General features: G+C 39.7%; 1 protein-coding gene and 1 long non-coding RNA gene across 7 annotated transcripts in view; one reads left to right on the top strand and one right to left on the bottom strand.

The window, feature by feature from the left end:
* Nucleotides 1–547, bottom strand: part of LOC139176411 (uncharacterized) — a 124,053-nt gene extending 123,506 nt beyond the window's left edge. Inside the window, exon 1 of the long non-coding RNA XR_011560867.1 lies at nucleotides 448–547. This is a non-coding gene — a long non-coding RNA (uncharacterized lncRNA). The remainder of the gene's footprint in view (nucleotides 1–447) is intronic.
* A 126-nt stretch (nucleotides 548–673) lies between these two features.
* The window catches only part of SPOPL (speckle type BTB/POZ protein like), a 52,914-nt gene continuing 36,871 nt past the window's right edge, over nucleotides 674–16,716 (top strand). For 3 of the 6 annotated variants that reach the window (XM_070768385.1, XM_019973346.2, XM_070768382.1), the window contains exon 1: nucleotides 677–910. The gene's annotated coding sequence lies outside the window, so the exon portion shown is untranslated. Of the gene's footprint in view, nucleotides 911–16,716 lie in introns of all 6 variants that reach the window. The other 3 variants (XM_019973335.2, XM_070768386.1, XM_019973330.2) reach the window with 2 other exon arrangements.

Below are 16,716 nucleotides of genomic sequence, written 5' to 3'. Positions count from 1 at the left end.
AAAAACGCTTCCACCGTGGCACTTCATTTGCCTACCAGACTGTTGTCTTTATCCCTATTAAGAGATTGTATACTCCTGTTTTGTTGTTGCTGTTTTTCCCTTTTGGCCGCACTGAGTGGCTTGCGGGAACTTAGTTCTTCACCAGGGATGGAACCCGCGCCCCCTGCAGTGGAAGCGCAGAGTCTTAACTACTGGACCGCCCGGGAAGTCTCCATACTGCTGTTTTTGTTTTAGGAAGTCATATACTTCTGAGCTCACATTTAGTTCTGAGTGATCGGTACAAATTGTATCTTGGCTTTTCAGCCTGGTACAGCCCTAAGAAAACCGTGCGCAGAAAACAGCAGCCGCCTCTCACACTGACCCTAGGTCAATTAGATAAGCTGTTAGGGGGGACCAGTGAGTTTTTTAGAAAAGTTTTATGCTGCACTGAAGCGGGGGAGTCCCTACCAGGCGAGGCTCGGCCGGGGATGTGGAGCGCGGCAGGCTGAGGGCCAGTGCCCGGCGCAAACGGCGCCGGCTACATTCAAACCACGGCGGCGGATCCGGCCCGGGCCGGAAGTGCTCGGCGCAGAAGGGAGGGAGGGAGGGACTGCCTCGCGAGCCGCCGCCGCCGCGCGCACGCGCGCTCGCGGGCTAGGGCTGGGGCTGGAGTCGCAACTCGGAAGCCGGGGCCCGGACGGGCCCGGAGTGGGGGGGCTGCGTGGGGGCGGGAGCGGCGGAGGCGGCCGCCCCTGGCGGCAGGTTTGTTTATCCCGGGGAAGAAGTTTAGGAGCGGGAGACAGGGGAGAAGGGCGGACTGGGGAGGAGGGATGCGGCTCGGCGGAGGCGGTCGCCACAGGGACTCGCCGCCATCACCTCAGCCGGAGAGGAGCCGCCGCTGGGACTGCCCGCCGCTACCCCTCACGTCCGGGTAGGTGCCCCTCCCCCGCCGCGGTCCCGGCCACAGCGGTGGTCGCTTGCTCCCCCCTCTTCCCTGGGACTCACCTGCACTGGAACCCAGCGGCCTCCTCCCGCATCTAGGCACCCTCCTCTTCCTCGGCCCAGGACCCCCGCTCCTGAGGTGTGCCTCCCGTCCCCCGGACCTCCCTAACCTCTCGAGTGTCTACTTCCCCTGGGAATCATCCCCTCCCCCATTGACTCCCTGCTTCCTTTTATCAGGATCCCCCCGACCTTCCTCCGCAAGCCTTGCCCCTTTGCCTGGCCCAGTCTCCCCCCTTTATAAACTGTAGACCTCCGCGCCCGCCCTTTAATACCTTGTCTGTTTCCCCACCCTGAGTCCTGCCTAGAGCGAGAAACTGCCCTCCACCCCCGCGTTCACGTCCATACCTCCTTATCCGAAAAGTATATACACTTGAAAGTATCTCCATTACCCCGTTTCACGATGAATTCTCAGCTCTCCAGCCGGACCTCTCGGTGCCTCCACCCTGGTGGCCCTGCCCTCAATCTCCCTACCCCCAGATATGCATTGCCCTCTCAGAATTCTCTCTCACCAGGGACATCAGACGGACTCTGCGGGTCAGGGTCCACGACGTCCTGACTTACCATCTTTCTGCTCCCTCTGCCATCATTTCCCCTCACTCTTGAATCTATGCATTTGTGTAACTGAATTACAGAAAGGCAAGGGGATGGGCAGGATTTTCTCCTTCAAAGCAGTAGGTCGAGTAGAAATAGGATTCACCTTCTGCTTATCCCAACTTTTGGCATCTTTCTCTGTGAATAGTGTCTTTCACAGCCAGACTTCTGAAGCTTCTGGTGCTTTGTATTTAAAAGACTACTGGGCCTATATTATTTCATTATAATACTCATCTTCCTAGTTTTTCCATAAAACTGATGAACCTCCTGTTTCTTAGACTGGAAATTTAACTAATAAAAAAGTTCATACTTTGAAGCATTACATCTCTCCTGTCATAATGGGGAAGGTGGAATATTTCGAATTATCATCCTACTATTTTGAGATAAATGGTGTCCAGTGCTTAAGAACTCAGACTCTAACTGAACTGTCAGGATCTAAATCCCTGCCTTTCCATCTACCATATCTGGCCTTGAGCAAGTTATTTAATCTCTCGGTGCCTCATATTCTTACAGTTGTAGAATGTGGATAGGAGTGTACTTCATAAAATGGTGGTGATAATTGCATAACTTAATTCAGGTAAGATACAACAGTGCCTGATAAAAGTTCAATAAGTGTTCTTTTTCATCATTTCTTAGCTTGATTTGGCTATTGGTAGGTTAATTTTGAGAGAGGAAGTGGAGGAAAGGAAAGCTGTCTTTTGCTTTTTTTATTTTAACAGCTTTTTTGATGTAGGTATGATTCATATTTTGTTTCTGTATAAAGTAGTTCCTTCTGGTGTGAAGAGTATAGTTTTAGCTCCTTATTTTCAGGTAAGTTACCAGGCTATACGTTGTATCATTTTCAAGTTATCTATTTGGAAATTTAAAATTATCTTTGTTTTGGGAGTAACTGAAATTGTGCAGCATATTTATCATAGGGAAAAATGAGGATTTTACTGAGGAAAATTAAATACTCAAAACTGATAAGATACTTCATACCTGCTTGTCCTTTATGTTGAATTGCTACTAAGGCTAGAGCTTTGGCTTCATTCAGAAGACATTGCTTTTCTCTTGTTGACGGGTTTTATTCACATGACTGTGTCTTAATGTTCCCCAAGTTTTACTCTTTAAAATCCTGACTAATTTTGTCATATTTGCTCGCTTCCTGTGCATTGTTTTCTTGATACTTTTTTCAAACAACTCACTTCTTTGAAAAGTCCAAATAAGTTCTGTTAACTTAATGTTGTTATAAGTAGTAAAAGTTTGGAATCACAATTTGCTGTCCTAATTACACATAAAAACATGTGCATATGGAACTTTCAAATATTTTGCCTATGTATAGCTTAAAATTTTTTTTTTTTTTGTATCACCAATGGAATGTTCTTTAAACTTTGGGTGACACTGCCTCTGCTGCTTATGCTATTCCTTGACCTAGAATAACCTTTGCTCTTTCCCCTGCATATCCAAATTCTACCTATCTTCCACCTCTTACTGTTTCCACATAGTTCCTGCCAACATTGGTTTCTATTTCTTGGCTTTCCTACTGTCTGTATTCTGCATTTTTGGCTTTAAATAATATAGACTCCCCCAGTTCAAGAAAAATGAATCTGGTAGAATCATACTTTTAAAGTTCATAGAAACTTTGAAGGGGTGGAATGAAATTAACAATTAGTAGCTACTTTGTGCTAAGCACTATTCCTTTGGTTTTGAAAAGAACCATTCTTTCCAAAAATATTTAATGAGCACCTACATCATGCAGTCCATGGGGTCGCTAAGAGTCGGACACAACTAGGCAACTTCGCTTTCACTTTTCATCTCATGCATTGGAGAAGGAAATGGCAACCCACTCCAGTGTTCTTGCCAGGAGAATCCCAGGGACGGGGGAGCCTGGTAGGCTACGGGGTCTATGGGGTCACACAGAGTCCGACACAACTAAAGTGACTTGGCATAGCATAGCATAGCATACATCATGCCAGACTTTGGGGAATACAAAAGAGCAGCCCTTTTCAGCAGGGGTTCCAGTAACTATCAGGCCCTATTGCTCTAAAGCATCCGAAGTATGTAATGAATTAAACTGCTCTTCAATGCACCTAGATTGGTGCTAGCTCTGCCCTATGCTGGAGAAAGAACTGAGGAAATAGTCACTTAACTCAGTTTCTGTAGGGTTTAAGTCCTCTGAGAAAAGTTCTATTAGAGAATAATAATACGGACTTTTTTTTTTTTTGTAATTTATATCTTAATGTGGCACTGACAGACAATAAGCAAGCAAGAAGATAAAATTATCTTCTAAGAGCGCTAGTAAAATGTTAAAGATAATGATAATCACTAATACTTCTAAAGCACTGGGCCAGCCATTCTTTCAAATGATTTATATATATTAACTTGTTTAAACCTCAACAATCCCCCTTTGAAGAGCCTTAATTATATTTCCATTTCACAAATAAGGAACCTGAGAATCAGATTACTTCCACAAAATCACACAGCCTAAGTAAGCAGTGGAGCCAGGTCATATGGTTGTAGAGTCTATTATCCTTTGTTGCCTCTCAGATCTTCCAGTTCTTCGTTGGTTACTTTAAACAAGATTCTTCACCTTTCTGGAAAAAAAAATTTATTTTGTAAAAATCTCAGCAGTGGGGTTTACCTGTCTTTTGTAATTAATCCTAGGGGTAGTGGGAAGCCATTGGAGAATGTCAAACAGCTGAATAAGTTGCTTAAATTTTTGCTTTAAAACCATCACTTGGCCGCTCTGTTGAGGACGTATTGGAGATAAGCAATAGTAAAAGCAAGGAGACCAGTTAGGCCAGTGCTTCTCAAACTTATCTGCGGTAAAGGATCTGTTTTGTTTTGTTTTACTTTATAGTTTGTGTGGTATTTTGGTAATGTACAATAAAATGGATATTGTGGCAGTGTCTGTCAAATTGCTCTAAAAATTTCTGAGTGCTCTCTGTTGCTGTATTTACCTTGTGTCACACCAGTAACAGAGTTTGTGGATCAGTATGGGTCTACAAATCACACTTTGAGCAGAACTGAATTCAGCTATTTTTGTAATTTAAGCAAAAGGTAATGAAATCTTGGTCCAGACTTGGCAGTGATAAAGTAGCTGAATTCGACAAATATTTGAGAAGTAAAGTTAATAGAATTAGGTGGTGGATTCAATTTGTAGGTCTAAGGAGAGGAGAAGGCTGATTTCCAGGGTTGGTGGTTCTTGTGCCTAATACAGGGGAATACTGGGGAGAGGAGAGCAGTTTTGTGTTAGTTTCTGGTAATAGAGGACATGCTGATTGTAGTTCAGTGGGGAATAATCAGTATATAGCTGTTAATGGATGTCTTAATGTGGAAGGTGGGGGATGAGATTGCCTAAGCAGAAAGTACATAGAGAAAATAAAGGAATGTGGCCCCCTACGACTCTTCAGTATTTAACATTGAGAAGAAGAAATGGAGCAAAGGGGACAGAGAAGATATAGCTAGAGGTTGAAGGAGATTTTCCTTAGCAACACTGAAGCCAAGGCAATAGACCAAAAAAGGAGGGTGTGGCTAATCTATGTTGATTGAAGCTGAGAAATAAATTAAGTTGGAAATTAGAACACAGGGCTTCCCTGGTGGCTCAGTGGTAGAGAATCCACCTACCAATATGGGAGATGCAGGTTTGATCTGTGGGTCAGGAAGATCCCCTGGAGAAGGAAATGGTTAACCCACTTCAGTATGCTTGCCTGGGAAATCCTATGGACACAGGAGCCTGGTGGGCTGCAGTTCATGGGGTCACAAAAGAGTGAGACGTGACCTAATGACTTAAACAACAACAAAGAGTACACATTGTATTTTATGGGCAAAACATTTTATGTCTCGGTTGCCTGTCCGTCCATTAACTATTTGATTATGAATTTTGTTTTTTGTTTTTTGAATTTTGTTCATTTAACTGTCTGCCAAAGCAACAGTTACAGATTTAGGGTAAAATGTTATCTATAACATGAGCCATGTCTTCCTTCCTGAGCTCAGAGCCATGTTTCTGTTTATCACTATCTGGGTGTTCTATAAGCATCTCAAACTCATTCATTCATTCATTTAGAATATATTCAAATAGAATATAGTTTTTAAGTACTATTTATCAAGTATTAACTATTATTAGAGTTTTCGAAATTCACTTAGACCTCAGAGTCTAGGGGCAATGGACAGTTAAATGTTGTGTAGTGTGATTAGTGCTATCATAGCAGTTTATTCAGGTTGCCTTGTAAGCAGAGAGAAGGTGCCTTAGGGAAAGCTTTCAAAAGAAAGTAGACCATTGGGCAGTACATTTTGGAAGGACAAATGGAGGGATGGAAAGGGCAATGCAGGGGTAGAGGAGTTTATTTTGAAAGCTTGCAAAGGCAAGGGATTGTGGCTGTCACGTATGGGTGGTAGATGAGAGAGTTTGGCCATACCATCCAGAAGTTTGTTTCTTGAACTTGAACATCTTTCTGTTTGCTGTTTTGATTAATATCATCACTACCTATTTAGCCACCAAGCACGGAGATAGCTTCTGAATACTTTCAAAACATAAGGATTTTCTTTGTTATTGTCCTAGGTGGTGTTTTGTTTTTGCTGGTTAGCTTTATATTTTATAACCTATATTTATAGGATCATTAAGTAACTGATAGTATAACTTGAATATTTTGGTTATATTTTAATGGTTTTCTTTTTTTGGATGGGAGAAATTTTATACATACAACTTTTTCTCAAATTTAGAGAATTAAAATTAAGGCCTTGGTAAGGATTGCTAGGAGTTTACTCCTATCCATCAGATATATGGTCAGTGATCATACTTTGGGTCTCAGTGGAATAATAGCAGTCCCCTGATACCGTAAATGCTATTTTAGATAGTCTAAATGGTTACATCATAGTAGAACACAGTTTATTTTCAGGGATTCCTTCACAAAGAATGTTGTAATTGGCAAAACCTTAGTTGACAAGAAACAAGTGTATTAGAAAGAGAAATTATGTTAAAATGGGCTTTGTTGTTGTTCAGTCACTAAGTTGAGTCTGCCTCTTTGATTTCAGTTCACTCAGTCGTGTCTGACTCAACCCCATGGACTGCAGCACACCAGGCCTCCCTGTCCCTCACCAATTCCCAGAGTTTACTCAAACTCATGTCCATTGAGTAGGTGATGCCATCCAACCATCTTGTCCTCTTCTCCTGCCTTCAATCTTTCCCAGCATCAGGGTCTTTGCAAGTGTGTCAGTTCTTCACATCAGGTGGCCAAAGTATTGAAATACTGACTCTTTGCAACCCCATGAACTGCAGCATACAAGGCTCCTCTGTCCTCCACTATCTCCCAGAGTTTGCTCAAGTTCATGCCTGTTACATCAACCATCTCATCCTCTGCCGTCCTCTTCTTTTGCCAGCATCAGGGAGCTCTTTTCCAGTGAATATTCAGGATTGGTTTCCTTTAGGATTGACTGGTTTGATCTCCTTGCGGTCCAAGGGACTTGAAAGCGTCTTCTCCAGCAACACAGTTCGAAAGCATCAATTCTTCGACACTCAGCCTTCTTTATGGTTTACCAACACAGTAAATAAAGGTTCTAGAAGACATCTGTTTTAAAAAAAACAGGATAGTCTCTATCAAAAATTTTGCTTCTGATAACCTTTCTTAAGTTTTTGTAGAAACATCATTAGATTATTCTAATCTGCTAAGGTAGTCTTCCTTCCATTTTATATTAAGAAAATTGTAACTTAAAAAAAAGTGCTTTTATTAGTTCCTACTGTCTTTTGCTCCTCTTCTCCCTGGCTTTTAGTTTTTTAAATCTTAATAAATTCTTGTACGACAACTATATATTTTTTGTATATTATGGTTCTTACAGGTACACTTTCCCAAGTCTTTTATTTATATATACATATGTAGAACTCTTCAGATATTCTTCAGACTTACCTACATGTTCTAAATGAGGACAGGATAATTATTAGCATTAAATTCTGAATTATATAACTATGTGAAATAGAACTTTACATACATAAAAAATAGTTTTTTAAAAATTTGATCTACAGATATAAAATAGCATTGCCTCAAACTATGGCTGGGATAGGTTGTTTATACACTTAAAGCATAAGTAATATAGGAATAAAAATAATTAAGAATAACAGATACAAAAGAAGAGAGGTTTCACTCTGCTATTAGGTGATGCAGTATCTCAGAGGTTGTAGTGTAACTGAAAAGTAGTATGAGGCTTTTAAAATCTTATTTGAAATTTAATACACCATTAAAGAAGATACCATTGTTTCCTGTCTGGGTATATTTACAGAACAAATTTTCAGTTTTGTGAAAGTTCATTTCCCTCCTGCCCTATCAAAATTAAGTGATTTTTAAGGTAAAGTGTACAGTTGGGTTTTTTTTTAATTGAATTTTTTAGTTGTAATCTGGATGCAGTTTTGGTGTTTTAGTGGGAAATTACCCTGAAAGGTAGCTTTAACCACTAAGACAAAAGCAGACAAAGAAAAAATTGAACATTATTCATCCTGAAATTATCAAGGCAAATATTGACAGGAATATTTAAATAAATTGAATTTTTAAAAAACATTTGTTTATGGACTACACTAGTTCTTTTTTGCTGTGTGTGGGCTTTCTCTAGTTAAAGCAAGTGGAGCTACTCTTGGTTGCAGTGTGTGGGCTTCTCATTGGTGGCTTTTCTTGGTGTGGAGCACAGGCCCTAGGCACACGGGCTTCGCTCGTTGCAGCACATGGACTCAATAATTTCAGCTTTCCGGCTCGAGAGTTGGGGGCTCAGTAGTTATGGTGCAGGGGCTTAATTGCTCCGCAGCTTGTGGAATCCTCCCAGATCAGGGATCAAACCCATTTCCCTTGTTTTGGCAGGCAGATTCCTATGCACTTTACCACCAGGGAAGTCCTGAATGAATTGAACTTGATTTAAATTTTTTTGGTGGCCACTCTTAGGATCAGTTTAAACCTTTGTTAAGCAGTTAGCTATGCAATATGGCCATTAAGTTTAACATGTCCAGTTTTGTTAGAGTAGTTCAAGTAGGGCATGGGCATACACTGAGCGTATTTGATCAGTTCTGGTTGCATTCAAGGTATATTTTTTAAAAAACTGAAGAAACTTAGGTGAGCATTTTTATCAGTGGCGTTTGAGAACTGGCTTGAATCAAGTGGTACTGGTGAGGTATCTTGATTTATGCTTTCCTGTTGATTTTATTTTCTCAGGTATCTCATTTTGGCTGTTATTTTGGCTGCCAGCTTTTTTCCCACCCAAAATTCTTTATTTCTTCATCAAATTGTATAATGAAACTAGTTATTTTTTCCTAGCAGTATATAACCAGGTTAGTTCAATGTGGGCCTGAGAAAGTGACAACTTACTCCAGTGGAATTTACCTTACGTTTACCTGGAATTTTGTCATAGATCATTTTGGGGAAGAAATACCCTTTTTAAAGCCCCTGTACCAGACCTGTGAGGTAATTTAGATATTTTGTCTTACTTACTTAGCACTAACCCATGAGGGCCACAGCTTTTGAAGTGTACTTGCCAGCAGTTACCAGATGCACTGTTGTTTTATGTGTGCCAGAGAGAGAGCACTGTCAGTTGCAGTTGTAAAATGCTATCAGTTTCAGACATACTAAAATATATGTATATAAAAAGATGGGTATCTTAGAATTTGTGAAATGTGCCGTTAGTGCTATTTCACTTTGTGGTTATCACCCAAGATCATCAACATAACTAGCCTCCCAACATCAAGTGAAGTCAGGATAAATTTAGTTTTACTTTACCTCAGAGATCTCTAGGCAGTATAGCATAGAAGTTAAGAGTGCATCCAGTCTGCTTTTTAATAGCTATCTGACTTTAGGTAGGTTACTTAGCGTCTCTGTCTCAGTGTTCTTATCTGTAAAATGGAAAGGATCACCGTACCTACCTTGTGAGAGTTGTTATAAGAACCAAATGAGTTTTATTTACATTTAGAGTAATGCTTTCCACATAAATCACTTTGTGTAAATGTTGGTTAATTAAAAACAGTTAAATAAGATTCTTATTCTTAATCTAAGAATAAGGAGATGCTTAAAAGGAAGGGGGAAAGGATCTAATAGTTCATTATTATTTTGTGCATACAACAGAGATTAAAAGTATTTTACTAATTTGTCTTTGAAAGTCTAATGTATTCGTAAGATTGCAGTCTTGACGATTTTGATACTTAAATTCATAAAAATAATACCACTGTATAAGGATTCAGTGAAATCCGCTTTCCTTTCTGTTATGACATATTTAATCAGAATATTGATGTGCTGTGACAGATGTCTTAAATATAACCTGTTATATACTTGTGATTCCTGTCAACCTCATAAGGAATTCATTCAGAAATGTTTTTAAGAGTTTCAATATTAAAGAACTGTATTTAAGACATCTGGCTTCTGCACTGTGAAATATATGGAGGAAAAGTTTTTATTTTTATATATGAGGCAGTTTTTATTTTAGAAGTTTTAATATGTACGTGATTTTGTTGCTTCACTTTTTTTTTTTTTTTTTTTGGCCGTACCAGGTGGCATGTGGGATCCTACTTCCCCGACCAGGGATCAAACCCGTGCTCCCGCCCCCCCAGCATTGGAAGCACAGTTTTAACCTCTGTACTGCCAGAGAAGTTCCTATTGCTTCATATTTTTTTAGGTTTATTTCTTTCTTTTTGGCTGCACTGGGTGTTCCTTCTTGAGCCAGGGCTCGCTCTAGTTGAGGGGGCTACACTCTGTTTGCAGTGTATGGGCTTCTCACTGCAGTGGCTTTTCTTGTTGGGGAGCATAGGCTCTAGGTGCACAGGATTCAGTGGTTGCAGCACGTGGGCTTAGTTGCTCTGTGGCATATGGGATCTTCCTGGGCCTGGGCTTAGTTGCTCTGTGCCATATGGGATCTTCCTGGACCAGGGATCAAATTCATGTCCTGTGCATTGGCAGGTGGGCTCTCAGCCAGTGGACCACCGGAGAAGTTCCTTGTTGCTTCATTTGAGATTTAAAGTCTTGTCATTTACCCTGATGTAAAAATAAGCCCTTCCTTTGAGCTTCTTGATATTTCCCCTTTTCCCACTTTTGCCTTGTTTTTATTTCTTTTTGTTTTACACTCACATCATTCATTTATTCCATAAATTGACCAACTGTTAAATGCTGGATTCTGTATTTCAGTAATAAATTGGAAATAGCCCTTGACCTGGAAGACTCACTATTTGGGATTTATTACTACTGTTTAGTCATTCAGTGCATAGGCACAGTACTGAAGACTTGATATATCCACTCTTCTTGTTTCAATCCTCATAACTACCCTGCTAGGATAGGTCATTACTTTTCAAATGTTTCCATTAAATAAATGGCAGAGAAGAGTGCCCTTTTAGGTGGTGAAGATCTGAGTGTGGACAAGGTAATGTGGAGAGGGAGAGCTTTGGTGTTAAAATTCTTTTCAGATTAGTGTCTTGTCCTAAAAATGATTTGACTGTTGCATTCTGTTACCTTAATATAGCCTTCTTTGTTTTAATGTAGAAATGGTTTAGATTAGCATGAGGGAGGATTTTTTTTTTCAAGTGTTCTATCCCAGTTTTGGCATGGAGGAGACGTGGCACTGGGAATCAGATTGTGTTATAAATGTTTAGCCATCAAAGTTGCTTATTTATTATATATTGATTTGCTTTTCCAATTTTAGGTAGACTTTTATTGGAATGTAACATACGTTCATGGACATGCATGTAACATCATACAGCAACAACACCCTTGTGTATGGCTTCTTAAATCAATTTTTATGTGATCCATCGGTATAGTGTGGTAGCTTCTTCATTCTCTTTCTATTGTATTCCATCCTGTTGTATGACTGTGTATATATAAATACTGTAATTTATCCCTTCTACTGTTGATGAACATCTTGGTGGTTTCCAGTTTTGAGTCACAATGCCTAATGTCCCTATATTCTTGTACATATCTTTTGCTGCACATGTGCACATAATTGCTGTAGTAGAATTTTTGGATCATATGTGCTTTTGTTCCATTTCAGTTTATATTACCCAGTGTTTCCAAAGTGTCTTTTCAATAGTGAATGAGGGTTCTATTTGTCCCACATACTCTGCAACATTTGCTTGATATTGTTTGATTTATTTAGCTGTTCTGGTGGGTGTAAAGTGGTATGGCTAGTTTTTCAAAATATACGTGATTCCTTTCTTCAGGCATACTCACATACCCCTCCCGTGTGCACACCAAAGGAAAATAGAGACTTGTATAAAACTCATCAAATGATTCTGGTTGCCTTGTCAGTTGGTAAGATGCAGAGTATAAAACAATTGTAAGTATGATTTAAGGAAAATAATGCTGTCATGAAAATTGCAGCTTCACTATATAGTCTACTGACTTTCTGATAAATGGTGCATTTCTGCCTAGCTGTTGCTAAACATGGGAAAGGTTTTAGGATTTTGCAAGCTGGCAAAAAGTTGTGTAGGCCCTTTTATTGAGTTAGTCTGTAGGATTGCCCCAAAGCTCTAATTATGCAATGCTGAAATGCACTTGCTCTTGACTGTCTACCCAGATTGTAGGTTGTGTTCATTCATTTTGTGAGGTTTTGCTGCCCCTTAAATAAAGGAAATGCTGTCTACACAGCCAAGCTTACTCAATTTTCAGAACTTGAAAGTTGAGCAAATTTTACCAAATGCTCACAGCTTGCTATGTTGTTTTAGACTTAATTTTCTGTTATATGTGAAATCTTTCTTGTGTCACAGAAGACAGTATTGCTACTAGTATTTTTTTTTAAATTATCAGATTGTATAGCAAATACCAAGGATGTGACAAATATTTTTACCTGTGTATCTTTTTGAGGCTTAGGATGTGGTAAGTCTCTTCTCATGCCCCAGTGAATATAGATCATGTTAGAATCATATGTAGGGAAGCACCATTCCTGTATCTTTCAGAAACCATAATTAGTTGTTGATTTCTTCCGTTAAAACACTCATAGAGATTCATAACTGCAGATGAACTCATAGTTTTCCCTTTTTAACATTGTCTTAGGCATTTGTAGAGCTAGTATTTTAATATCTGGTCTTATTTTTTAACTGCTACAAAGTACTGTTCCTGGGTAGTGCAGCTCTTTGATTAATACTGGTGCTCTACATATTCTTGACTAGCTACTGATTTGCTAGTCATAAGAATCTTGAAATTATTAGCTTATCATGAGAAGAGCTGAGATGGCATTCATGTAGTTAAAGTGTTCTCCTGAGGTATAAGAACATCTATTTTGCAAAGCTTTTCCTTGAGAGGTCAGGGCTGGTGGGTAGATGGCAATAGCCTCCTTTTATATACTCTAGGTTGACCATGTGTTACATCATTTCAAAAACACTGAATTAAAACCCAGGGTCTCTTAACACAGTGTTCTTCATGGATCAGCTTCATTTCTTTCTCTTTCAACTTCTTTCTCTTTGTCTGTCCCCTTCCCCCCCCTTTTTTTTTCATCTTTTTTCCCCTCTGTAAACTAAGCAGCTATACGAAATGTTTTCCTTTAAGGAGGATTAAGCCATTTTAATGGTTATAGACATGCAGGGTATAAAGATATAGACAATTTCTTTCCCCTAGATTTTATAATTTAAGAGTTCCTAAAAGTTGTAGTTCCTCATATCTTTCTCAAAGATGATGATTTTTCCTAATTTTGTCTAGGTTAGTACTAGTTTATGTCTTCTGTCCCAGCATCTTGTCTGACTTAACATTTGTAATGTCTAATTTTTAATGAAATATTGTTAACAACTGCTTTAAAATAAGCCTTAGTAGTTTGGTAGAATTTTTATTTCTAGCTGCTGCCATGGTGTGGTCTAGTGATAGGTAAGAGACATGTGTAATAGTGAGGTCTGTCTTAACAGGTGGTAAAATTTTAAGTACTCCTCTCTTTCCCGAACCCATCTCAGATACATTATAACCAGTGACAGTATCAGGGTGGGGCTCTCCATGATTAGAAGTGGGCTTGGACATTAATGATAAGGAGCAATTACCTCCTCTTGGTCTCAGGTGATGGTAAGAGACTTGATGTCTCTGCCTTCATCTCTTTGGGCACCAGCCTGTTGTTCCATGTTCATGCAGCTTACAAGATTCATGAAATTAGAATGATGGCAGCAAGTGGTATCAGTGGAAAATTGTAGGTTATATAAGCTGAAATTGTGGTTGAGTGGTCCTGGAATAGAATGGGTAAGCAGCATTTTTTAGTAGAGCTTTGTGTGATGGTGGAAGGGTTCAATGATCCCCACATTCCATTATTGGTAGCCTTTGGTCACTTGCATCTATTGAGCACTGAAAATGAGTCTAGTACAACTGAGGAGCTGAATTTCTAGTTTAAATATTTTGTTATTTGGTAAGACTTTTTTATTAGCAGTTCTACTTGATCTGCTTTAGCTAGGTATTTGCCTCCCTGACCTTATCTATGTTTCTTCACTGCCTGGCTGATTCAGGTTCTTAATGAATGTTTGCTCACTAAATGCTAGATGAACGTGAAATTGTTCCAGTGTCCTGGAATTCTAGAACAAAGAACATTGCTTCAGTTCAGTTCAGTCTGTTCAGTCGCTCAGTCGTGTCTGACTTTTTGTGACCCCATGAATTGCAGCACGCTAGGCCTCCCTGTCCATCACCAACTCCTGGAGTTCATTCAAACTCACGTCCATCGAGTCGGTGATGTTATCCAGCCGTCTTATCCTCTGTCATCCCCTTCTCCTCCTGCCCCCAATCCCTCCCAGCATCAGAGTCTTTTCCAATGAGTCAACACTTCGCCTGAGGTGGCCAAAGTACTGGAGTTTCAGCTTTAGCATCATTCCTTCCAAAGAACACCCAGGACTGATCTCCTTAGACACTTTTTAAAAAGTGACTTGAAAACTAATAAAAGTAAACTACTGTGTTTTGTTTTTGGCCATGCCACTTGGTTTACAAAATTTTAGTTCTCCCACTAGGAATTGAGCCCTGGCCATCAGCAGTGAAAGCACGAGTCTTAACCACTGGTTCACCAGGCAGTTGCCATGTTTTTTACTGTAATTAAATGAGAAGGAGGAGAACTTTGAAGAAAAATGACTTATGATTTTTAAAAAATAATACCTTGTGGAGGCTAAAGCTTTAATCAAATGTTTATTCATATTTTCCTAAAATAAAAGAGATGAGGGGAAGAGTAGGAAAAAGGAGAGGGAAGGGAGGAAATACAGCTTTTATTATGGATGAATGTTTTAGGACTCAGATAAATCTGAACAATGCCTAGGGTTAATGTAAGTGGATCAAGAATTGGCAACTAACTGTGCAGAAACTACTGTAAGTATTTTATGGACCTTATCTCTTAACACTCATTATATTCTTTCTGAATGAAAAATTATTCCCTTTCTGAGGATGAGAAAGGTAAGGGCCAGAATGAGAAAGTAACTTGTTCAAGAGTTATAAAATCTAAAAAAGTTTTTTTTTTTTTTAATTTGCATTATGTCATGTACAGATCTTTTCCTATGTGTCCATTTTGATGAGTTTTGACAGGTATGTTCACCTATGTAACAACAGCCCAATCAAGATATAGGATCATTTCCATTACTCCAGAAAGTTCTCTTGAAGATTATGCAATTTTTAAGAGACACTTTGGGCATCAGTTTATCTTTGTACAGCTACACCTCCATGTTACTTGCGTTAAAAGGGAGGTGGAAGCTGTTAGAGATAAGCAGTGTGAGAGCAGCAGCATTCATAGCTCAGTAATAGCTGATGAAGAGCCAAATGATAAAGGTTAAAAAAGCAAAAACAACCTCAAAAACATATTAAGGCAAATTTAACTGTTCTTCATAATTCATGAGATTATTACTATTTTGTAAACTAGTTCTATTTTTGAATTTTATATGAGTACTCATACACATTGAACCAATTTATTGAGTGCTTTCTGTGTACCAGGCACTATATTAGGTGTTGTCTATACAGTCTCATTCAATATAGCAGTCATTTGAGATATTACCATTTATTATTCCCAATTTACAAACAAGAAAAATGAGACCCAGAGAACTTACACAGCTGCAGGATTTTTACCCAAGTCTAAAATCAGAAACCAAATTCTTAACCCTGATGGTGTTCTGTCTATTATTCTATAATACTAAATGCTACCTGGTACTTTGATTTTTAGGAGGCAACAAATGATATGCTGTCTAGTAAATATGTAATACTTTTCCAGTCAGTCAGTTCAGTCGCTCAGTCGTGTCCAACTCTTTGCAACCCCATGAATCGCAGCACACCAGGCCTCTCTGTCCATCACCAACTCCCAGAGTTCACTCAAATTCACATCCATCGACTCGGTGATGCCATCCAGCCATCTCATCCTCTGTCGTCCCCTTCTCCTCCTGCCCCCAGTCCCTCCCAGCATCAGAGTCTTTTCCAGTGAGTCAGCTCTTCGCATGAGGTGGCCAAAGTACTGGAGCTTCAGCTTTAGCATCATTCCCTCCAAAGAACACCCAGGGCTGATCTCCTTTAGAATGGACTGGTTGGATCTCCTTGCAGTCCAAGGGACTCTCAAGAGTCTTGTCCAACACCACAGTTCAGAAGCATCAATTCTTCAGCGCTCAGCTTTCTTCACAGTCCAACTCTCACATCCACATGTGACCACTGGAAAACCATAGCCTTGACTAGACGGACCTTTGTTGGCAAAGTAATGTCTAAAGTAATGTCTTTGCTTTTCATTATGCTATCTAGGTTGGTCATAACTTTTCTTCCAAGGAGCAAGTGTCTTTTAATTTCATGGCTACAGTCACCATCTGCAGTGATTTTGGAGCCCAGAAAAAATAAAGGCTGACACTGTTTCCACTGTTTCCCCATCTATTTGCCATGAAGTGATGGGACCAGATACCATGATCTTCGTTTTCTGAATGTTGAGCTTTAAGCCAACTTTTTCACTCTCCTCTTTCACTTTCATCAAGAGGCTTTTTAGTTCCTCTTCACTTTCTGCCATAAGGGTGGTGTCATCTGCATATCTGAGGTTATTGATATTTCTCCCGGCAATCTTGATTCCAGCTTGTGCTTCTTCCAGCCCAGCGTTTCTCATGATGTACTCTGCATAGAAGTTAAATAAGCAGGGTGACAATATACAGCCTTGACGTACTCCTTTTCCTATTTGGAACCAGTCTGTTGTTCCATGTCCAGTTCTAACTGTTGCTTCCTGACCTGCATATAGTTGACTTCAAATCTA

This window comes from Bos indicus, chromosome 2, assembly GCF_029378745.1.
Source record: "Bos indicus isolate NIAB-ARS_2022 breed Sahiwal x Tharparkar chromosome 2, NIAB-ARS_B.indTharparkar_mat_pri_1.0, whole genome shotgun sequence".
NCBI lineage: Eukaryota > Metazoa > Chordata > Mammalia > Artiodactyla > Bovidae > Bos > Bos indicus.
The sequence above is the reverse complement of the archived record's forward strand: the minus strand, read 5'-3'. Positions and strand labels throughout refer to the sequence as shown.